The following is a 25,276-nucleotide window of genomic DNA, read 5'->3' on the forward strand; positions in this document are numbered from 1 at the left end:
TCTTCCCGTATTGGGGCGCGAGTGTCCTCTGAAATACGTAATTCGTGTATTACCTGTGTCAGCTGATCTTGTACTTCCCGGATTTCTCTTTGGTGTTGCGTATTAATTTGATTCGGATTTTGTTTGAATTTCCTAATTTGTTCGCACTCTTCTGTGTCATTAAAGACTACCGGTTTTGTGTCATTCAGATTATCATCTACCTTTGTGGATAAGTTAGTGAACTGATCCGAAAGTTCGGCTACTTTCTCCGATAGTGAACACATTTCCTCAGTGTGTTTTTCTGAACCAAGTTTCAGAGTGTCCATTTGTGTTGAAATCGAATCTACTGTGTCCTTTAAGTTTTCCTGAGTTTTTGCAAGTTGCATAACCGAATCGGTAGATGCAACTGAGTCAATTTTAGCCCACAAGGTCTCATGATTTTCATGAACAATGGTTTGCAGTTCTTTTATGGCTGCTTCGTGATTCTGTAATGCATTTTCATGCCACGAAAAAATGGGTTGAAAATGCTCACAAATTTGTGTTTTTACGTCATTACAGACTTTTTGACATTTCGATTCAATGTTATGTAACTCAGTAGTTAAATCTTCACGTGTTTGTTCAAGTGTGGTGTCTAACTTCCGAAGATTTTGTTCCATTGTGTCTAACTTTTGAAGATTTTGTCCCATTGCGTCTAACTTTTGAAGATTTTGTTCCATTGTGTCTAACTTTTGAAGCTTTTGCAGTGTTTGTCTCTGATTTTGTTCCATTGTGTCTAACTTTTGAAGCTTTTGTCCCATTTGTTGCATTAATTGTAATAACAATGCACTGGTGTCTGAAAAATGTTCCTGAGTGCTTTTCGGCAGTGAATTTACACAGGCAACATTCACATTTTGACAATCGGAATATGTGTCTTGACTCATTTGAGAAAACGGTGAGAACCCAAAACCTGAGTCTACAGTATTTGCAATATTGTGTTCTGTCATTCCCGATTCCTGAGGCGAGCTGTTGCCGACCGATCGATCGATAATGCTTCCCTGTTCACTAATTGTTTCACTGCCTACACCATTATTTGCAGCCCGCTCCATTTCCCTATGCACAATTACCAAATTACTACTTTGAACATCAGTTAATTCATTACTCAGCGGCGCTAACACACTGCTTTCGTCTTCACTGTCATTTCTCAGTTTACTTTGAAGCCTAGTATTACATTTTTCACACGCCATTATTGTCACAATATTTCACACGACAACACAGAAAAACACAATTTGAAGAGCAAAAATAAGAGAACACATTAACATAGCACTGAAAATAATATCTAGTTAATTGCAAGCGCAGCAGCGAAATACTTGGTGCAAATCTACATGCATGCCACAACAACAATGAAAGATTGCAACTACAAAGGAGATTCTCTCTACAATTACGCGCTAGCAATAAACAAAATCTACACTAATTACACAAACTAAAAGAAAAAAATCGGAAGATTCCAGTGAGGTATCCTCAGCTAAGGGTCGACATATGCAACGTCCCCTTCGAAAAATTATAGATGACTGTGCTTAAACTGTCACACAATATTTTTAGTGCAACGCAATCTGACTTTCAATAATCCCTACAAAAGAATGGCCCTGACTAACATTAACCTATACCTTTCACAAATCGCTTACCTCACAAAAATCTTCGTTACTCGAACTACTGCAATATAGCGAGCGCCACTACTGCCAGCTAAATAAAAGATTCTAACTACTGAGGGCACTAACTACTGATAGGCATAGTTAGGAAATGAAAGATTTTGATAGAGAATAAATTATGTATTTACCTTAATAGTCATAATACATATAGCAGTTCATGAAATCCAGTCCTAGAAATTTGAAAACTCCGCCATCTCTCTCCCCACATCCACCACTGCTGGCGGCTCACCTCCAACTGCGCAACGCTACGCGCTGTTAACAGCCAGCTGCCGCTGCCCAACACTACAATGGCAGACAACAATGCAAACTAGCCACAGACTGCACACAGCACAGCCAGTGATTTTCATTCAGAGCGCTACGTAACGTTGCCAATAAGAAAACATAAACAGCCTACTTACATGTGTACCATTCTCGTCAGCAACTTGGATGCTTGATCTACTAAGCTGATTTTGCGATAATTCTCGCACTTGTCAGCTCTTGCAGCCTTCGGAATTGTGTGGATGATATTTTTCCGAAAGTCAAATGGTATGCCTCCAGACTCATGCACTGTACACATCAATGTGAGTAGTCGTTTTGTTGTCACTTCCTACAGTAATTTTAGAAAATTCGGTTGGAATGTTGTCTGTCACTTACAACTTATTTGATTAGAAGGCTGCCAAAGCTCTTCTCAATTCTGGTTGTGATATTCTATCCCCTATCGCTTCTATATCGACTAGTTCTTCTTCTTCTGTCACTTTATCAGACAAGACTTCACCCACACGCAGCCCTTTAATGTACTCCCTCCACCTATCTCCTCTATCGTCTGCGCTTAACCGCGGAATTCCCATTGCACGTATAATGTTACCACCCCTGCAATTAATTTCACGGAAGGTTGCTTTGACCTTTCTATATGCTGAGTCAGTCCTTCCGACAATCATTTCTTTTTCGGTATCTTCACACTTTTCGTGGTCATTTTTGCACTTGCTTCCTTCATCGATCGCAGAAGTATTTTTCCTTTTACCCGTGGGTTCTTCGCAATGACCTTCGATGTACCTATGTTTCTCTTTCCAACTTCTTTTTAGAAATGTCCGTTTCTGTTCAGCTGAACTGCCTGCTGAGTTATTCCTCACCGCAGCAGCTAAAGTGTAGAGAACTTGAGGCGTATATCTGTATTCCACAGTACTTCCGTTACCCACTTCCTTGCGCATTGTCTCTTCATTCTACTCTTTTTTACAACTAAATTGTGGTCCGCGTCTATTTCTGCTCCGGGTAGGCCTTACAATCCTGTGTCTGATTTCGGAATCTCTGCCTGACCGTCATGTAACCTAACTGAAATCTTGTCGTATCTTCTGGCTTTTTTTTTTCAAGTATATCTCCTCCTCTTAAGCAGAGTTTTCACTGTTACTAGCTGAAATTTATTTCAGAATTCAATTAGTCTTTCGTCTCTCTCATTCCACTACCAAGGCCATATTCTCCGGTGACTCTTTCTTCTGCTCCTACCCTTAAAAGCGCATTCCAGACCACCATGACTATTGCATTTTCATCTCCCTTTACAGTACTGAATTTCCCGTTCCATATCCTCATATACTTCTCTTCATATTCAGCTTGCCATGTCATCGTGAAACGGTAGTCTCGATCAAACCGATTTTTGAATCTGAGAATTAAATTTTGTTGAGCGAAACGTCTCTTAGGAGCCTCTATGTTTCGACCAATAACAAGGGAGTCTTCATTTCTTCATGACACTTGATGTGACAATTCTTTGCGATGTAACAGTGATGAAGGCCTAAGTGATTCTTTATCGTTGGCTGGTGCACGCGTATTTCGTAAGTCCCCGAAAAATAAAGCAAATTAGGCAAAATGTGCTATGCGTTAGTACAATCCGACGTAAGAGCTTCAGGACACAAAAATTTCAGATACATTATATGCCTGTTTTCGTATCAACATACCGCTGTATCGTCGTAATGGGTCTGATAGAAAATTCAGTATTAGCATTATCTGTGTTTTCAGGTGAATCCAAGCAGGCGGCTGCCAGTGATGTTCTGGATCCACGGAGGCGGCTGGATCTCAGGAGGCGCCAACTGGGTTGAACCCAATTTATTCTGGACCACGATGTTGTGATGGTTGCTATTAATTACCGTCTCGGCCCACTGGGTAAGTAGTTTCAAAAGACAACCCCCGCAAAACAGGTTTGCGTAAATCATTTTTTATGCTGATATTTAAGTGCGACTTGTTAACGGTACCCTACGCCGCTAGCTATATTGCTTCAGAGCCTTCTTCCCCTTCTCCTCCCCCCTCCCCCTCCCACCCCCCAAGAATTTATCGCGTCGAGTATGGGGTCCGCTTTTACAGAATTCCGCAAATTTTATTTTTTAATCTTTGCATCCGGATGCCCTTCTTGGTGCCAGAGTCGCCAAGGTAACAGAAGGGAGAGAAGTAGTGTGCCCCATCTGTCTGCGAATAGTGTAAACTGTATTCTGTGTGTAATCTTATTTTAACCGTTGGTGCGGCATATTGTCTGGTGCAGAAGTTGGGGACCAGTCCAGCATTTGCATAAACAATCGTGAGAAACCATCTAAAAGCCACATTCAGGTTGATCAGTGTACCAGCCCATGGACGTTAATAAGCAATCAGGTTCAACCCAGTTCTGGACCACCTCTATGTACAGCAAGCTAGCGCACAGCGCCTTGCACAATAAGACTGTGAACTGCCTCAGGATCTACCCTTCAGTATTCCTGTAGTCGAGTCTATGAGCTGTACTGCCAAAGCATAGCTATTGTGGTTTCTGTAATTTTGTAACTAATCGGCCTGAGAGCCAGGTGTGTTAAGGCGTCGCTTCCGGGACGGGGAAGTACGGTGGCCGTTGGCCCCGGATCGAATCCGGGCGGCCGCGCGCCGGCCAGTCTGGATGTGATTTTCAGCGGTATCCCACATCCAACTGGGTGAATACCGGGTTGGCGCCCAAGGCCTGCCTTAACTACACGACCGAGCGAGGTGGCGCAGTGGTTAGACACTGGACTCGCATTCGGGAGGACGACGGTTCAATTCCGCGTCCGGCCATCCTGATTTAGGTTTTCCGTGATTTCCATAAATCACTCCAGGCAAATGCCGGGATGGTTTCTCTGAAAGGGCACGGCCGACTTCCTTCCACATCCTTCCCTAAACCGATGAGACCGATTACCACGCAGTCTGGTCTCCTTGCCCAAACAACCAACCAACCAACTACACGATTCTCAATAATTTTTAAAAGTTTCGCTCACTTTCATATCAATAACACTATACAAGGTCAGTTGTGGTACACATATTCTGCCGCTGGGGATAACGGGATGGCGACGAGAAGGGCATACGGCCACTTCTTAAATTAAACATACCAAATCCGTTGATAACCATGCCTGAATCGAAATAATATTACACGTAGTGAATGTGACATTGTTACGAATGATATTGTATTTGAATTATAAGTTGTCTGTGTACTGATAGTGTTCATTACGACGTCCTTAGATTTTTAACTCCTTTTGATTGGAATATCGTTAATACAGTAATAGTATGTATGTTCGTCCCTTTCGAGACAGGCTAGCGCGTAGAGGAAGAATGCCTCGCGTTATAATCGCCACCAGAAGTCTACGTAATTTAGTTGTTGATTGTCATCTTTGCTTAGACAACCATCAATGATGCTTCATCTGGTGTCAGCTGAATTCAGTGATTCAGTAGTTTTAGCATTATCAGTCAATATGAAATGAAATACTTTCCAGCTTATTGTACTTTGTTGATACGTGTAAGTAATCGGAGTAAAGTATTTTTTATTAAAAATTAAGACAATAGCACATTCGGTATTTGAAAATATATGGAAATCTATATCCGTGTATTATTTCAGAAATGTGTGATACAGTGAGTGGTAAAACTGGGTTGAGCGGTGAGTGGTAAATATTCTTCAGAATTTTCATTTAATCAAAAATCAAATGCAGTTACACACTGAATTTCCACAATTTTAAAATTGGCATTGTTTTTAAAATTGCAACATTCAGTAGTAATAACAGACAGCCTACGAATTGGTTAAAAGTTCCAAGGCGTTACAATAGACACGAAAAATTTCCAAAATGTATAGCAGATCCCAAGGATGCTCACTAAATGTTATAAACAATGAACTTAGAGAGTCCAGCCACCCAAAAACGAATACTATTAATAAAGAAAATTCTAAAATGCGTAACAGACTCAAAACAAAATATTACAACCTGTACGACGTATGTTAACAGCCAAGTGTACTCTTCCAGTAATCGTATCGATACGCATCTGACTATATCCAAGCACTTTCAGACACCGTACTTATACTGCGCAAAGGTACAATGTGTCATACTTTGAAGATGCTCTGGTGTGTCTCATCCAATAATCAACCTCTCTATGCCACTAGCGGGCAGTTCCTACGAGATAAATAAACAGTCTTAGATACGTTTACTCAAACAGGCACTGATAATGTGATACCATCTGGGAAAAAGGAACATAGGAGCTAGGCAGGCTCAGTTTCGTCGTTCTGCTGCGTAACTTACCATACATTTACAAAGCTAAGCTTATTACACAATAGTGACTTCTCATAAACATCTTACTTAGACAAAAATAAGATAAAAATATGAACTAGGATTATTCGATAAATGTTTTTTCCTACTTCAGAACGGTATCAGATGGGAAAATTAGTCTGACTAATGTAATGAAAATGGAAATTTCAAATACCAGTAAACTTCTACTTTGTTCAGAGTAATCATTATGACAATCCTTCACATAGATTAAAATGACACTAACCATCTGCTACACTTAATAAAGTCACGTTCTGCTCGATTCTTGAAATGCCAATACAAAAAAAGCATAAGCATTACCAACCTCTTTGGTGAATGATACAACGACTTACTAACTCCCGATCGCTGAGTAAGCATGGAACGCGACCGTAAACAAAATGCTGTATACTGATCTCAGACTAATCGTCACTCTGGTGCACGGTTTACAGGAAAACCTAATCAGTCACACGGCCTCTGCATAACATACCAAAGCACGAGTAAAAAAATAACACCTTATCTTGTATCGTTGAGTAGGTTAAAGAGAGTGTAGCGGCATGTGCTTGTCGTAGTCAGTTCAAAAATGTAGTTCGCTCTCCCAGTACTAATTCCAGTATTACGCACTCCTGCTCAACTAAGTGGCAGCAGAAATAGCAGACCACAGCTTGTCTGATCGAAAAGATCTTTCCAAAGACTTCATGCGGCTCAGCCCTGTCTGCCGCATAAACTCGCAATAACAGGTACCGCACACGTAAAACTGCTCAGCGGCGACTAACTCACTATAACATCACTGCATTACATGGGGACACGACCTAGGACTGACCACATCTTACAAATGACTAACTCCTAACAACTGTCTCTCCTTCTTCCTTTCAAATTCTATGTGCTCACTTGGCACGACCGCACCCTAGCCTTTTATCGGCGGAGTTACCGGCTCCAATGACGACAAGTATAGACTTCAGTATTACCCATATAGCAGGGAAATATCAAACAGGATCAACTTTCCATCGTAAAATAAAAGAAAAAGAGCTCTCCTGTAATCAATGGGATAGATACATGACGCAAGTGCGATTATTAACAGACACCTTTCATAGTTACGCCACAGCCCCACGTACAAGCTTGCTATAAACGTGATACCTTTTACATGAAAGCTTACATTAAATAATGGCACACACAGTCTCGCCAAAAAGACTGTTATAATTTACCAACAATGTTTGTAGAATATTGATAGATTCAACCAGTATCTAAGCTGTTTGAAAATATAGCAAAATCACAAGAAACATTCACAAGTTCTCAAAATATTACACACAGAACGGGTTTATAGCAACAACATTAACCAGAAGAAGTAAGACTTCGAAGATAATTACTCCAAAAGAAAACAATATCTAGACAAAAGCGCTCTAGCAGAAGATATGCCAAAGGTTTGTTTCAATCTTACATGCTCACGTGATCTGGTAACAGCTACAATAACATGGCAGTTCACTGTTTAATATGGAACAACTACACTGAGTAAACAACACACCACATTCAGGAACAGCCGAAATGTTGTAACAGGAGCATGGACTTAATAATCACTAATCGCTCTAACACTGACTAGCACCGTATGTACAGAAAATTAAATCTGCTCTCTCCTATGTACCGAACAATCCTAAAGACATAAGTGAAACTCTTTCCCTTGAATAAATTACCTAATTTTTCTGAAACTGTAACCATTTTTTGTCTGTATATATACATAGCCCTTCCTGATTTCCATCCCATCCGGATAACTGCAGCGTGGTGCATCGCCTTTTATTAGTTTTTTGTTTTTTACAGTGTATCTGTAGACGGCAAAGTCTTAAGCGGTACAGCACAAAAATCTGTATCACCACTATCACCACGGACACTATTTGTATATTTTCAAAACACGGTCACAATAATAATAAAAATTATCAGAGAAATTAAAAAGCTTTGAAAATTTTTCTGAATATTAAGCGCTCAATTCAACAGCCATTGTATTCTCAAGAGTGGCACTGGTTATATGCTTATATTTTTCCAGGTTTTAAATAACTGCTCACAGTAATTACGTTATGCATAGTCAGGATGCAGCAGACTCTCACATGGATGTTAATCCATAGTTTACTTTTAATGAGCAACAGCATTAAACTATTACTGTTCGTCATGAAACATAGAAATTGTAAATTATGCAGCTCGTTAGGTATGTTAGTGTTGGTGCAACAGATTATACACAGAGATTCCAATTTGAGAACCTGAATACACAGGCAGTTAACTGTAGTCGGAAGTGTCACTTGAGCATGTAGCCTCATCAGCTTTTACAGGTCAGACGTATTGCAGAAATGACTTTGGAATTGAAAGATATGCTTCAATGAAACCATACTATAGGAATTGAAACTATCATGAAAAATCTACAAATGCTTTGTAATAGGAACAAAAGACCGATCCTGAAGAACGCCCACACATCTCACAAGATACTCGCTACTTTTTGAATGATTTCTGCATCTCACTACGTGTTTCATTTTGTTCTGAGTTTCGTTGCTCCATTATCGAAATAAAAAAAAATATTTTGATGAACTAAGTAATCTAATTTAATGAATATTGCTCTAAATGTAAGAATTTATTGGTATAAAAGAGTTTGGCTTTTGAGAACATCTTTCAAATGAAAATTCGGTTTATGTGGATGAGATAGATGCAAACTTTGTAAACGTCACTACAGATATTCGGATTTAGGTTATGACATGTTCGATATGCCTACCATCATTGTCGATGATGTGGCGCAGACGAATGGCGAAACCCTGCATGACCAGCTAGAGTGTCGGAACATCGACGCTTTCGATGACTTCCTGAATGGCTGTTTTCAGCTCAGCAATGGTTTTGGGGTTACTGCTGTACACTTTGTCGTTGATACAAACCCGCGAAAAGGAGTCACATGTGACCAGATCCAGGGCGAATCGAGGCCCATGCCAGTGACCTCTGGGTACCCCATAGCCAGAATGCGGTCCCCAAAGTGCTCCTCCAGCACATCAAACACTCTCCTGCTTCGACTGCGTCGAGCTCCGTCTTGAATGAACCACATATTGTCGAAATCAGGGTAACTTTGGATAATGGAGATGAAATCATCTTCCAGAATCTTCACGTACCTTTCGGTATTCACCGTGCCATCAAGGAATATAGCACCGATTATTCCGTGACTGGACACTGCACACCAAACATTCACCTGTTGAAGGTGAAGAGACTTCTCAATGGTCGCAAAATGCGGATTCTCAGTTCCCAAATGCATCAATTTTGCTTATTGACGAGCCCACCAAAATGAAAGTGAGCGTCGTCGCTAAAACAAACCACACATGACATATTAATCCCCATAATGCCCTGATGGCAAGGCTGCAGTTTGAACGCCCTAATACACACCGTACAGAAGTTAAGACGATTTTATTTCATACAGTTCAATAATTGTGACCCTGTATACTGGTTGTGTTACACAATGCATGTGAACGTACTCATAGTGTGTCGTATATAGTGGTCTATGTGCTGTGTGAACCACTGTACGATTTGAAGGTCTCTTGAGCACGGAGGACGAGGCCTCTCCAGGGAACTACGCCCTAAAGGACCAGGTGGCAGCCCTGAGGTGGGTCAAGGACAACATCGCGGCGTTTGGCGGCGACCCCGGCAACGTGACCATCTTCGGACAGAGCGCGGGAGGCGCGAGCGTGCACTACCACATGCTGTCGCCTCTTTCCAGAGGTGAGTTATTTCACGAAGAGGCTATGTACTGTAATGATCGAAACGCTTTCATTTGTGTACGTTAATTAGGACTGGGAACAACATTTAACAGTAGCGATGGTAAAAAAAAAAATCACTATTTAAAAAAAGCTTTCGGAGGAAATCGACTTAAACTTAAAAACACCAAATGTATTCACAGTTGCGAATATGGACCGATCAGCTGTATAATGGAAAGACGACAGTGGAAATCTATGCTAGACTGGGACTAGAAACCGGATTTCCCGCCTATCGCGCGCGGTCGCCCTGCCGTTGTTAATCCGAGCATGCCTCACGGCCAGACCCAAACAATGTCTCTACAATCTGCACTCGTACATCCACGGTACATGTTCCTGTACAGGGGAGACATTTTAACTGAAAGTCGCTTGCCCGTTGTTGGCGGATAAATGTGAAATTTCAGTGGCTGTGCTGTTCGGAACTACAGTGCAAAGTTTCTTCGGACAAGCACGCATGTCCGAAGGAAGACTCACTGCGGCAACTGCAGCCATTATGAAATACATGACATGTATTTACAATTGCGAGTATGAACAACCATCAGATGCACAATGGAACGATGACAATGCAAATTTGTGCCGGATCGGGGCTCGTACCCGGCTTACCCGTCTGACGCGAGCCTGTGTTGTTCAGTAATCTGATGCAAGTTCCTTGGGACAGGTCTGCAATTTAGAATCTTCCCGTCGACACCGGGCAAGCGACTTTCAGTTAACATGTCTCCCCTGTACATGAATACACATAACGTATGCATGAGTGGTCCGGCAGTGAATCGTGCTCGGATAGTCAAATGCGAAGGCGACCGCTCCCGATATGCGGCAAATGTCGGTCCGGCACAACTTTTCCTTGTTGTCATTCCATTCTACAACTCATGGTAGTCCATATTCGCAGCTGCGAATACATTTCGTGTACAACTATGTAATTGTGTAGTTTAGGTAACCACGTCTCACAGCCTGAGACCAATCAACATGGTGGGCCCTCGTTTTTAAGTAATCGGCTGCGAAAATAACTTTGTTAAAATGACACTGCAGCACAACGATTAAGTTGATCTTTTAGTATATGGGCTCGAGTCCTATCATGTGCTATTTTTTGACGCCGTAGCGTAACAGATAAGGTGGTAGGCTGCAGTTCGTGGATTCGAATTCCATCAGGTGTTATTTCTTACATTTTATGAAATGACTGCGATCATTGTTTTGATATAAGTAATTGGTTTAAATATATATATGCTTTTATAATACTTTGCTGTGTCGTTTTAGTCATCGTATTAGTGTTTTATTTGCTCGTGTTTTTTCTTCTTTTCTTTCTTTTATCCATTTGGAACCCTCGTCCATATGATTCCACTATTTTTGTTAATTTAACGTGATTTATGAACGTTTGAAAATACCGATATACCGGCTAAAAACGAACGAGGAAATAATTTATTGGTATTGCCTGTGCAATACAGTTCGAAGTTTATTTTTCATCACAAGATGTATATTTTCGGGATTGCTAATCGTCATATAAACCTTTAAAACAAAAATTCTTGTCGAACCTTTTATGAAGTAAGCAAATGACAATTTAAATGAAAGAATATTTTATAAATAGAAAGTCAAGCAAAATGAGTAATAGGGATGACTATTGCAAAACAGGCAAATATAAAATAACCGAGAAGGACAAATTAAATCGAAGTAGGTATAAGCATAATTAAACTCTGATGGACAAAGATTCCAAATGAAGAGAGAATAAAAGGAAGAAAAAATGGAAACATATAAAAATTTGGATAGTTAAAAGTGACGCGGCAGAGGATTTGAAATGAAAACCTGTACATTTAAACGAATTAATTGAAACAATTGAAGAATTCAGTTGTTTCGACAAAGATGTAAAAGAAAATAATAGCATACGACAGGATTCAAAGCCACAACCTAGAGCATACCAGCCAGATAATTACAATAGCACTCTCTACTTTGATTTATACTGCATTTTCGTATTAAATATTTCAAAGTAGAGTTCCATACACAACGCCACACAGCACTGTTCGCGCTGATAACGTGACTCCTTCCGAAATGCTTTCCCACTTTCTTTGATTTTGAGGAACAAACACAACATACACAGGAGGCATATTTTTTGCTTGTGGGTGGTAGATGTTGCAGGAAATGTCACTGTGTCAGTCTATTGGGATCTGTTGGCAAGATTGGTAATGAAATCTGTTATTGTCATTTTCCTGGTCTGAAATGAACTGCGTAACCAAAATGCATTTGATACTCCTAGTAAGAGCAAATGAAGAACAGTTTCGCAACCAACAAGTCGGTCCCACTCCTGGGGACATGTTCCTGTCAGTCGGTTAAACATTCCATGTGGAGATGTAGCGTATGGCTTCCTTACAACTGAACAGAGGTACATACGCCCTCACTTGAAAAAAAAATGGTACTAAGAACCCACCTACGGCGCTGTTGTTATTGTTAAATGGCAGTAGATGACCGACTATACTGATCCATACGTTAGTTTCACTTCGTTCTGCAGTTAGTTCTATTGTCTACTGGAAATAAGCTAGGTAATTTTTGTTAACTATTTTACTTCCTTAACGAAACTTATTTTTATTCTTCTATAAACTACAGCCGGCCGCAGTGGCCGAGCGGCTCTAGGCGCTACAGTCTGGAACCGCGCGACCGCTACGGTCGCAGGTTCGAATCCTGCTTCGGGCTTGGATGTGTGTGGTGTCCTTAGGTTTAAGTAGTTCTAAGTTCTAGGGGACTGATGACCTCAGAAGTTAAGTCCCATAGTGCTCAGAGCCATTTGAACCATTTGAACCTATAAAATATGTTTCCTTCTCCGATGTTAGGAATATTGACGTCGCATAGGTCCACCAGATGAGTTTGCAGCATGCACCTAACAACATGTTCCGTTAACGCTTTTGTCTCCATTTCCACATAAATCAGACATTTACTGGCGGGAACATCTTAAACAGCGGGTATATGGTTACGCCAGGACTTTTCTTCGCTGCGGCATTATTTGTTTTAGAAAATAACACTGTGAGAAAATGGTCGGATATTCTGCATCCACCATGGATGTTTATGTGACCATTACAAAACAAATATTTCCGAAGAACCCCTTAAATCATGATTTCCAAAACTCAGCACTCGTCCAGAAATAATCAGAAGCACTAACTGCTATCGGATATAAGAATTAATGCATTTATTTTAATAATAGGGATCCTGAAATTGTGTATCTCTTAACATGTAATAATTTGCTGCAAACATTTTGAAAAAATATTTTTACAAAACTTTATTTTAATGCCGTTAATGGTAATAACATCAGTTCTTGTTCGGAGCAGCGTAATCTTATGTCAAGTAGCGACGATGCCTTGCACTCTACAGTTTGCTACGTAGAACCTACAGGATGACAAATTCAGACGGTTCACCATTCTTCAAACACATCCTGAGTTCAAAGCATCCACCTTTCCGTGAAAACAACTGATCTGCTTCCTGCATGAATCTTTGAACCTCAAGCAGGAAAATTGAAACTTTATGCGGGTTAGGCACTCGAACCTCAGGTACATTGTCTAGGCTACCTCACCCTGCACTTGAAGGTACTAAAAGGGACACACTTTGCTAACATGCACGAAGATTTATAAAGTGCATTTACCACCGTAAGACTGCATCGCATCTTGAGAAGCGTCCACTGATCACTGGTAACTTTTTCAGTCGTCAATCTAACTCACTTCCGGATTACATATATACATTTTTAAGATAAAGAACATAACCTTAATGTCACTGGTGCATTTAGGTTATTCAACAATCTTTAGATAGCTTTAAGATAACAGTACAGCAATGAGGAACCAATGTCAGTTTGTAAAGATAGCACAGATCATCTATGGAGCAGCTTCATAGTGCGATGGACGACATGTCATGGGACAAGGAAACAGTGGCACCGGTTGTTCATTGAAGAATGCTTGTACATTCTTCGTCAGTGTCCTGCCGCAAAAGGGGACATACGGAAGAAGGAATGTGGGCTCTGAAGCCTCAGTGACGGGCCACTTATTATTCAGGTTGCTCTAAAAATGCAGAAGTCAACATCGTCCAATTTTTTCAGTGATGCTGTATATCGTCATACTTGGTGTTTGCTCGCTGAATAGTGATACGCAGGCTGCTACATAGTGGTCACCATCGTAACGTCGTCCGTGTACTCTGTCGTCACTGGAGAATAGGTTAAAGTAGAAGCAGAATTTCAACGCTAAATTTTGCCAATCTGCACGCCACTGAAGTCTTTCACTTAACCATGGTGCTCTGAAACATCATTGCATTCCGCACAATGGAAACTGACTTAATGGTTCCGGTTCATCCTGCAGCAGATGGCACCGATGCATCGTGGCAAGACAAGATCCACTCTGGCTCCAGCGCTCCAGAGTAAAGCCAACAATGGTTAACTGGGACCATATGAAATTCACTGGTTCCTAATAAAAATCATTCTCGTAGCATATGCCCTGTGCGAGCAAAAATGTAACGTTGCTTCAATCGATTTCCTGATGAATGATGAGTCTACTTTGCTCGAACACTCTCGCATGGTCATGTTGCATCCGTTCACATCGACATCGTATACTAGTTTTTGCCAAAATTTCTACAGCTTTTGACTGTTATTTAGTGACAGTTTGAAGTAACTCTGACCCTCCTGCCATATGCACTGTCTGATCAAAGGCATTTCGTTCGTTATGAGTCACTGTTTTCGCCAGTAGATAGAGCACATTATTGGTATTCTGTGTAAGGGACATGGCACGTCTTAGTTTATCTGATAAAAAAATCGTGGATTTTCTGAATTTTGGAGACATTGTCGATGCTGTAGGTAGCGAACATGATTTGGACGACAAAGGAGTCTTTGAAGGCGACTTCAGTACAGTGTGTTCAGGCACAGAACTGTAAAATGGTTGCGAAACAGTTTCTTCACTTGCTGTTACTAGGAGTATCAAATGCATTTTGGTTATGCAGTTCATTTTAGACTAAGAAAATGGCAATAACTGATTTCATTACCAATCTTGTCAACAGTTCCACATAATCGAAACGGACCTGTAAACTGACTGACACAGCGACATTTCCTACATCGTCTACCACCCACAAGCAAAAAATATGCCTCCTGTGTACGTTATGTTTGTTCTTCAAAATCACAGAAAGTGGGAAAACATTTCGGAAGGAGTCACGTTATCTGCGCGAACAGTGCTGTGTGGCTTTGTGTATGGAACCCTGTTTCAAAAATGGTTCAAATGGCTCTGAGCACTATGAGACTTAACTGCTGAGGTCATCAGTCCCCTAGAACTTAGAACTACTTAAACCTAACTAACCTAAGGACATCACACACATCCATGCCCGAGGCGGGATTCGAACCTGCGACCGTAATGGTCGCGCGGTTCCAGACTGTAGCGCCCAGAACCGCTCGGCCACTCCGGCCGGCCCTGTTTTAAAATATTTAATACGAAAATGCAGTGTAAATCAAAGTAGAAAGTGCTATTGTAATGAAATACGATGTTCAGCACTGATCATTAAGTATTTGAGAACTCATGTACTCAACCTATATGAATGTACGGCTTTTTAAATTTTACTGAAACAGTGTCATGTGTAGTAACAAAATTTGTCCATGTTATATCAGACATATATTGTTCATCGATGTATATTAAAGAAGACAAAATGGGTTTAAAATAGTGTTAATTTTGTACTTATATGTTTGATATTTTCCAAGACATGAATTTTAGAAAATAGCTCAAATTGCCTTGATTCTGTGGACATAGACATGTACTGGGGCCGGTAGTGAGAGTGTTAAACGAATATGAGATATACAGTACTACACTTTATTCGTGCTATCTGGTGTAATAGATTTTCATTAAAGTTTACTATTAATGCAAATGATATTAATGTTTAAATCAATCTGGGAATTGGAGTCGTTACGAAAGTACAGGTTCTAATGTCGCTAAATGAAATAATAATTATTAATGATGGAATGTTACCTACCACCAGATAGGATACCAATAGACAATACACTATTAATCCCAAATAATCCATACAATGGATGCTCAGTATTGATCTTTTACAGAATGTTCGTAAAATATTTCATAAATCAGGATTGAGGTACTAATTAAGATTACACACACGTACTTCTGTTAACATTTTTATTTAATCTAGAATATTACACAATCGTACCTTCTCCGCCGGCCGTTGTGACCGAGCTGTTCTAGGCGCTTCAGTTCGGAACCGCGCTGCTGCTGAGGTCACAGGTTCGAATTCTGCCTCGGGCATGGATGTGTGTTGTGTCCTTAGGTTAGTAAGGTTTAAGTAGTTCTAAGTTCTAGGGGACTGATGACCGCAGATGTTAAGTCCCATAGTGCTCAGAGCCATTTGAACCATTTGTAGGTTCTCCTCAGAAGTAGGCACTCGGTAGTGAACGCAAAAGAGATCAGTCACACGTGAGATAAAGAACGAGGATTCACCTTTAATGATTTCATGTTTTATAACTTCGTGATGAGCAATGAGGTCAATTGAGTATAGCACGGAATCCTTATATTCCATTAAATTTGAGACGTTTTCGAATCATATACTCCGAGCAAATAAACACTCAGTCGCAAAACGTGGGCTCGTAAACGTGATCTTACAGGAGTCGACGTTCTAACTCGTCCCAGAGATGTTCCATTGAGCTCGAGTTGGTACTCTGAGCAAGCCAGTCCTTTTCAAAATTTTCATTGCCCACAAACCATTGCCGCACATTTTTTTATGATACTGTACACTGTCATTCTGATACAATCGTAGTCTCCGAACCGCTCCTCTAGTGCAAGCAGTACACAGTGGCATAAAATGTATTGATATCCTTAACCGCAATAACGAGACTACAACGAAAGCACGACAAATAGCCCCACACCATAGCGCCATCTCCTCCGTACTTCACTACTGGCGACACATATACGAGGGGCGTTTGAAAAGTCGGTGCAAAAATAAAAACTATTTACATGTTTGAGGTAAACCTTTTTTAATTTTTCGACATGGTCTCCTTTTAGACTTATAAACTTCGTCCAACGCTGTTCTAATTTGTTGATCCCTTCCGGATAATAGGAATTGTCCAAGTTTGCAAAATAGCTATTAGTTGCTGCAAACACCTCCTCGTTTGAATAAAATCTTTGTCCTGCCAGCCATTTCTTCAAATTGGGGAACAAATAGTCATCCAAGGAAGTCAAGTCTGGAGAATAGGGGGCATGTGAAACGAATTGAAATCCTATTTCCATTAATTTTGCGACCTGAACTGCTGAGGTGTGTGCTGGTGCAGTGCCGTGATGGAAAAGCACTCTTTTGCGGTCCAATCACCGACGTTTTTCTTGCAGCTCGGTTTTCAAACAATCTAATAACGATGAATAATGTGCACCTGTAATAGTTTTACCCTTTTCCAGATAGTCGATGAGGATTATCCCTTGGGAATCCCAAAAGACAGTCGCCTTAACCTTTCCAGCCGAAGGAATGGTCTTCGCCTTTTTTGGTGCAGCTTCTCCCTTGGTAACTCATTGTTTAGATTGTTCTTTGCTCTCAGGAGTATAGTAATGTATCCATGTTTCATCCACAGTGACGAAACTACGCTTGAAGTTCTGCGCATTCTTCCTGAACACCTGAAAACCATCCTTGCAACACTTCACACGATTCAGTTTTTGGTCAAGCGTGAGAAATCGCGGAACCCATCTTGCGGATAGTTTTCTCATGTTCCATTGTGTATGCAAACTATTATGTACCCATTCATCCGAGATGCCCACAGCACGAGCAATCTCACGCACCTTAACTCTTCTGTCATGCATCACCATATCATGGGTTTTACCAATGATTTCTGGAGTCGTAACCTCCACAGGACATCCATAACGTTCAGTATCACTGGTACCCATATGACCACTCCGAAAATTTTAAAACCACTTGTAAACTGGTATAATCAAAGGTTCAGAGTCACTGTAACGTTTATCAAGCTTCTCTTTAGTCTCATGAGGCGTTTTGCCTTTCATAAAGTAATGTTTAATCACCACACAAAATTATTTTCGTCCATTGTTGACAATCACTGGATTTCCTTGATTCACACGAATGTCAAATACAAAGAAACAGACCAATATGGCTGAAACTTGGTGTGCGTTCTTTCCAAAGATGCCACTAACTAAACATGACTTTGATACGCGCCGGTGGTGCCATTTCTCGGACTTTGCACGGAATTTTCGAACACCCCTCGTAATGACAGGTGATGTTCTCCAGGTATTCGCCAAACACAAACTATATTAAATGCATTTGCAATTGCGAACAAGGACAACCCTCAGCTGTAGACTGGCATGACGGCAATGAAAATTTGAGAGGGACTGAGACTTGAACCAGAACTTCCCGCTTATCGCGAGCCGGATGTCTGGATGTATGAGTACAGGTCTTAGACGCATGGTTCACGACATATGGAAGTTTGGGTCTGGTCGTGAGTCGTGCACGGATAGCCAAATGGAAAGGCGACCGCACGCTATAAGAGGAAAATCTGAGTTCGAGTCCCGGTCTGGCACAAATTTTCACTGTCGTCATTCCATTCTACAGCTGATGGTAGTCCTTGTCCGTAGTTGCGAATGCATGTAATGTATTTCATAATGGTTGTAGTCACCGTAGTGCCTGTTCCTCTGGACATGCTTGCATATCTAAAGGAGCTTGGCATTGTAATCAGAATAACACAGGCACTGTAATATCGTATGGTAAACCCAAATTATTCCATCGCAGTGCCATAGGTCACTGTCGGCTCGCAGCCGTGTTAGCGTGCGGAGCTGCTCCGCGCGCCGTCCGACGCTCCGCTCCCGGCGGTGTTTACTTCCGCGTCGCGGTGTTTGTGTCTATCGAGTCCAGTACTAACGTACACCGTGGCGCACGAGTACCGCCGTGCAACTATCAAAGTAACGTTTCAGGCCGAACATCCACGACCCAGAGCTTTCGAAGTCGAACAGTTCATACGTGAGGATCTACGTTTGAACCCCCAGGACGTAATCGGCGTACATTTTTCCATCACTGGAAGTGTTGTCTACATCAAGATGTCGACGGAGGAAATTTGCAATGAAATAATTCACCGTCATGCCACCGGACTCAAATTTAAACACTCTGATGGACATATGGGTGCTGTGACAGTCGCCCATGCTGGATTCGGTCTCCGGACATTGCGGGTGTTTGAGCTCCCATTCGAGGTGCCTCAGGAAGTGGTCATTGCCGCTTTCCAACCATATGGCACCGTCTTGGGTCACGTCGCGGAGAAGTGGCAAACATTTACGACCTACCCCGTATTAAATGGCGTCCGGCAAATAAAAATTGAGCTGACGAAACATGTCCCATCGTACCTGCTGATTGGCGGTGTGAGGGCCATCGTCATGTACGATGGACAGCCACGAACGTGCGCAGGATGTGGCCAGGAGGGACATGTACGTTCCGAATGCTTACACCGCCGTTTAATACAGACGCCGTTACGTGAAGAGACCCAGGCTTCGACGGTCACGTCCTTACCCATCACCTACGCCAAGGTTGCACAGGACCCCGTCGTACCAATCTCGATTGCGCCAGCAGCATCGTCAACACCACCCGCCGCAGCACAACGCGCCGACGACACAAGCACGGCGTCGCCTCCACTGTTCGCTTCAGAACCGTCCGTGTTGCCGACCGAAACCGATGTTCCTGTTGGAACCATGGACTTTTTTTGCCGAAAGCGTCACACCCCTCTTCACCGGTCCGCAGGACGATTTGGTATTCGGTGGGGATTTTAACTCGACACAGGAGCCCGCGGACCAACTTCCGCGACATTCCCCTTGTACATCTCTCTCAGTGGTCATCGACCGTCTACGACTTGTTAACACATGGAAGAAGCTCCACGGAATTCAACCGGGCTATACATTCTACACCTCTCACTCGTCAAGCCGCATAGATCGCATCTACATTACCCGCTCCCTTGCTGATGGCACACGTCATGCGGAAGTCTGGCCCTTGGCCTATTCAGACCATGATGCGTACCTCTGTGACGTCACTCTCGCCCGACAGAAAGTGTGGCATAGTCGTGGTCTGTGGAAACTCAATGTCGCTCACCTGACCTCCTCAGACTGTCGCCGTATGGTCGAAGAAGCGTGGGCACGCTGCCACCATCGTCGAGAAGCCTATGACTCCACCTTATCATGGTGGCTCTCCTGTGCAAAGCCGACCCTCAGGGAGACTCTGATGAGTCATGGGAAGGAATTAAAGGCGTGGCAAACTAATACCCTGCACTTCTACTACACCATACTACGTGACTGTAAGACGATGCCTTTCTCGCCAGCCCGGCAGTCGATGGTCCATCGCACGAAGGCGCAGATCTCCTTGATCATGCCGCGTCACTTGGAAGGCACTGTAGTCCGTTCTCGAGCTTCTAATCGAATCCCTCAAGAACGTCCGTCGATGTACCACCTCCTTCAGGAAACACAACGACGACGACGAGCTCTGATCCAAGTCCTCACTGATGTAGAAGGGCGGCGGCACGACACCCAATAAAGCATCGGTCGTACTCTCCATGCTCATTTTGCCGGGCTATGCGCAGCCGTACCGCATTCTGCAGCACTGATCACAGAAGTCGCTCAGCTTACTACGAACACTCTTCCGGAGGACGCAGTGCATGACCTCCAAGACGACGTAACCACAGATAGTGGTAGATGCTATCAAGGCGGGTTCTGATAACAGATCTCCTGGACCTGACGGTAAACCCATCGAATTTTATAAAAGTTTTCACTATTTGTTGGCTTCCACGTGGACAGCAATCGCACAAGAGCTGATATCACTGATGACAGTGGTCCCGAGCGCCTTTCTAGAAGGCATTATTATCCCCGTACATAAACCGCGCGGGTTATCGAGGTTCCAGGACTATCGACCAATTACTTTGCTCAACAGCGACATGAAAATATTCACACGGCTACTGGTATCGCGACTCAAGAAGGTTGCACGTTACGTCACATCCAGCGACCAGACTTCCCTAGGAGGCGACAACAACATCTGTATGGCCCTTTGCCGTCACAGAGACATGATAGCATTAGCGCATTATCAGCGTTTCCCTGGCGACTTGGCTTCACTGGACTTTAGCCAGGCTTTCGACAGTGTTGACCACTTCTATTTACGGACAGTTCTTCAGCATATGGGTTTTCCTGGCGGTATTGTCACAGTGGTTATGCGCCTGTTGAGTAGTGCAACCTCTAAAATCATGTACAATGATCGCCTAACACCGCCCCTGGTCATCGCACGATCTGTGCGGCAAGTCTGCCCTCTTTCCACGATTTTGTACGCTTTCGCCTTGGAACCCCTGCTCCAACGTTTGGAAGGTATGGATGTGCACGGTCACCGTTTTTGTTGTACAGCCTATGCAGACGACATAGTACTATATCTGTGCGGTGAAGATGAAGTACGAGCAGCACTGACATGGGTGGCGACTTAAGGCGAAGCGTCGGGGAGCTGCCTCAACGTGTCAAAATCCAAGGTCCTGCTCATTGGTGAGGGCTTGCCGGAGAGATGCGCTGTCCCCTTAGTGTCGCCACCACTATACGGTGTCTTGGACTCGATTTCACAGCAGACCTGCGCCGTTCAGCGACTATCAATGGTAGACGCTTGCTACAGACAATCAGAGCAAATCTCGCAGATCACCGGCTACGAGCTCTCGACGTTATCCAACGCGCGCAATACGTGAACATGTATCATGCTTCCCGTATACCACACGTGGCTCAAGTACTACCAGTCCGAAATCTCCTGGCGCGACGACTGTTGATGGCTTTCGGCTCCTTCGTCAGCTCGGGGATGTTATTCAAGGTGCAGTATGAATCCCTTGCATTGCCACGAGATCGTGGCGGGGTGGGACTCATCCACGTGCCGACTCGTGTCAAGGCACTACACGTCAGCTCTCAACTAAAACTTTGGCATCGTTGCCCGCAGAGCCTTACTAGCCTCCTGCTTCACAACTTTGCGCCGGACTCCTTGTCCGCCCCAGTACTGGTATCGACCATTCCAACCCCCTTTTATTACATCCAACGATTTTTCCTGGAGTTCAGTTATATCTACCGGTCCTTACCACTTATACGTTTGTACCTCACGAAAACAGTCTCCGAATTGTTGCAACAGTGCCGCCCGTCTAACTCCATAGAACGTAAGTATCCACAGTACGTGTGGCGACACATATGGAAGGCGATCCATGCACGTTTTCTTGAATCAGACGTTCAATCAGCGTGGTACATCACCGTGAATGGCAAACAAGTTAACCAAAATCGTCTGCACCGCATCCATCTCGCCGATTCATCCCTCTGCACCCACTGTGGAGTGGATGACACGAATGTCCACCGGTTCCACTGTGGCACAGCTTTCGACGTCTGGACACTTGCGCGGCGAATTTTGGCGTTTCTTACTCGCCAGACACCGGTTCAGATCGACGTCCACATGCTTTTGTACCCCGATAAGACTTTCTACCCCTCCGCCAAAACTCACTCTGTGAACTGGATCTGTGGCCACACGATCCACTATCTTTTTACTTCAGGCGACAAGTCTACGCTAGGATTTTGGACTTATCTCAACGAACGACACTGCGTCCTGATACGCAACCCACGCTATAAGCAATATTTTTCCAATTTCTTACGAAGCACTTTCGATGACCCACCTGGTAGCTGGAACGTCCAAGCCCTGAGAAGCTGAAAACTGTATAAACCGAACCGAACTGAATAGATCTGCTACCCAGAACCCACGCCTACGCCATGAGAAGACACGTTTGGACGAGCTGGCATGCTGTAGGCGGAGACACTTCAGGAGCTCCTGTAAGAACTGGTCTTTAACTACAAGTCGCACGACGACTTTAATTTAAAAAAAAATAGGGTGCAGCGTGATTCATCACTCCAAATCACTTCCTTTCCATCATTCATTGTACAGTGGTGGCGCTCATCGCACTGCCTCAAGCGCCACTTACCACTGACTACACAAATGTGTGGCTTCCGTGGAGCTGTTCAACTATAGTGAACCATTCTGTTTAACTCACTACGAACAGTAACTGTGCTAGAAGGATTGCTCGTAGTGCACAGGATCTGAAGAGTGACTTTTTTCCGTTGCTTTAACGCGACTTTTACAATCGCTTCCGCAAAGCTCGACGGTTTGTGCCCGTCAGTACTTGAGATCTGCCTGGTCTTCCTTTACCTGTAGTTGTTACTTCGCGTTACCTCTTCAGTGACATCAGTAGTCGAACTGGGGCGTTTTAGAAGGATCTAAAAGTTTCTAAAGATCTGTTACGCAGGTGACATCCAATGATTAGTCCACAATCGAAGTCGCCACATTAATACACTCGCAGGTGCGTCCCTCGCGACATCTAGTGATCTGTGCCGCACTGCACAGGGATAGCCGAATACTTTTGAACAGATATTCCGTGAAAGAATGCTGACTAGCACAAATGTACTCACATTCTTGTTATGCTAATGACTTCTGACTTGTACTCAGCTCTGCACCTTCTTCTTCAAAGCCCAATTCTCGAGAATGACAACAGAAACAGTAGAAGTACCCAATGCGGACTGATCGCCTGAGAACGATTCAGTACCAAGTTATCTAGCCAGATGTCTGCATACATACAGCGGAAACTTTGATGTGGATTTTCGAGGACTTAAGTTACCGTTGTGTCTTGATGACTTATGCTTGAACCTCAACATGAAAAAATTCTGCCTACAGGCGAACTTACGCTCTGGAACCCAGGGAAACTTCTTACGGTGAAGTTCCAGGGAAACTATGCAGAATGTGAACTGAAGTCAGCATTCTCTTAAGGTCATAAATATGGCTGCAGCCTTTCCATATGGGCGCAACATGCAAGGTTGTTCTAACGTAAGTTAGGGAGACGAGCTGATCTTCAGGACGTCATTCCCTGCAGACACTTTTCTATCAGGGCAGTTTTGAGTGATCAGGCATTGCTTTCAGTGTAACATACTTACATATGCATCTCAAGAAAGGCGAACAAGCCGTTGGAGTACATCATCACTATACTGTTGTCACTAGCACCTCCAAGAAACACGTGGAAGGGTTTACGTGCAGCCACACAAACGAAAATACCTGCGCCGTTATACTGGTCATTTTCACAGAATTTTAAAGCTGTAACACGCACCATGATGCAGAAAATGTACACAGAACCAGATATAATCTAAACTGCAGCTCATAGTTGTAAGACGACGTAGTCTCCTGACCTTCATTGCTTACATATTCCGCATTCACAATCATATTCCGCACATCAAGACGCTTCATTCGAACCCAAACTCGATAAGATAAAGTCAGTGTTGTATGAATTCATGTAAACGATATGCAATTGACAAGCGAGCACACCGTGGTTGAAATACTCGAGGCTGGCGTGCACACATACATTCCTGACACAACGGTCACAGAGGCTTTTAGTTCAGGAGAGAGGCCGCACAGCGGAACGCGAGGACCTTCAGAGGACTACCCAGCCCATGTCAGCCGGTGACTGCCCGTGTAGCGGACAGCGTGGGCCCGAGTGAAAAGGGGGTAATAACCCTGTGTTCGGCTTAAAACCAAATTCCGCTACATTGTGTGGGAGTGGACAGCCTACACATTCTTTACACATAGCACACAGTTTCAGAGATTTTTCACAGGGAGACAGCAAACGCCAAACGCCAAAGCTACAAGTTTCCGGATTGGTCGCCTTAAACGAAACGTCATTCTCCCGTTTTAGAAGAGCAATGCTGATTGGCAGACAATATTTCTGACGCCTTGAGCTGAAGGAATAATGGAAGAGACCAAAAGATATACCCCTTCACGTCTGGCGAGGAGAGGCGGTTCCGTTGTCGCTCTTGGAGCGAGAACACGTAACGAGAGCATGCGCGCTCGTACGTGTACTCGAAAGAGCGATGAACAAGTCTCTCCTCAGTACTTCACTGGGAGAGCACCTCTGTCGAGAGCAAATCAAATGGCTACTCTGTATTGATTCCTTGCGATTAAGCATTGTTCACTGTGTTTACTGACACACTTATTGTGCGGTGTGAAAGGACAGAGTTATAGTTGAACACCTGCAAGTGAATTTTGAGTGGCATCGCGGTGGACTGGTTATCTGACTGGTGTACCACGCCAATAGTTGGGGCGAATAGGAATCCTTGACTTCATCAAGGCGTAGGGAGAGTTTGATTGGCGATGGTCAATCCCGATAGAACGAGAGTTATCTTATTTGTCAGCAGCGAGCGGCGCAGACAACAGTCATCGCAGCTTACGGTATTGTGCGCTACAGCTACTGCGAGCCCCATATTTCCTCCACAACAGTACACTTCACTGCATTTCACACGCGACAGCTTCGACCATACCTAGC

The 25,276-nt window shown here is 43.2% G+C and overlaps 1 pseudogene; it reads left to right on the forward strand.

Annotated features, from left to right (window-relative positions):
• Positions 1–25,276, forward strand: part of LOC126474120 (venom carboxylesterase-6-like) — a 176,099-nt pseudogene that overhangs the window by 51,331 nt on the left and 99,492 nt on the right.

This window comes from Schistocerca serialis, chromosome 4 (genome assembly GCF_023864345.2).
Source record: "Schistocerca serialis cubense isolate TAMUIC-IGC-003099 chromosome 4, iqSchSeri2.2, whole genome shotgun sequence".
NCBI classification, from domain to species: Eukaryota; Metazoa; Arthropoda; class Insecta; order Orthoptera; family Acrididae; genus Schistocerca; species Schistocerca serialis.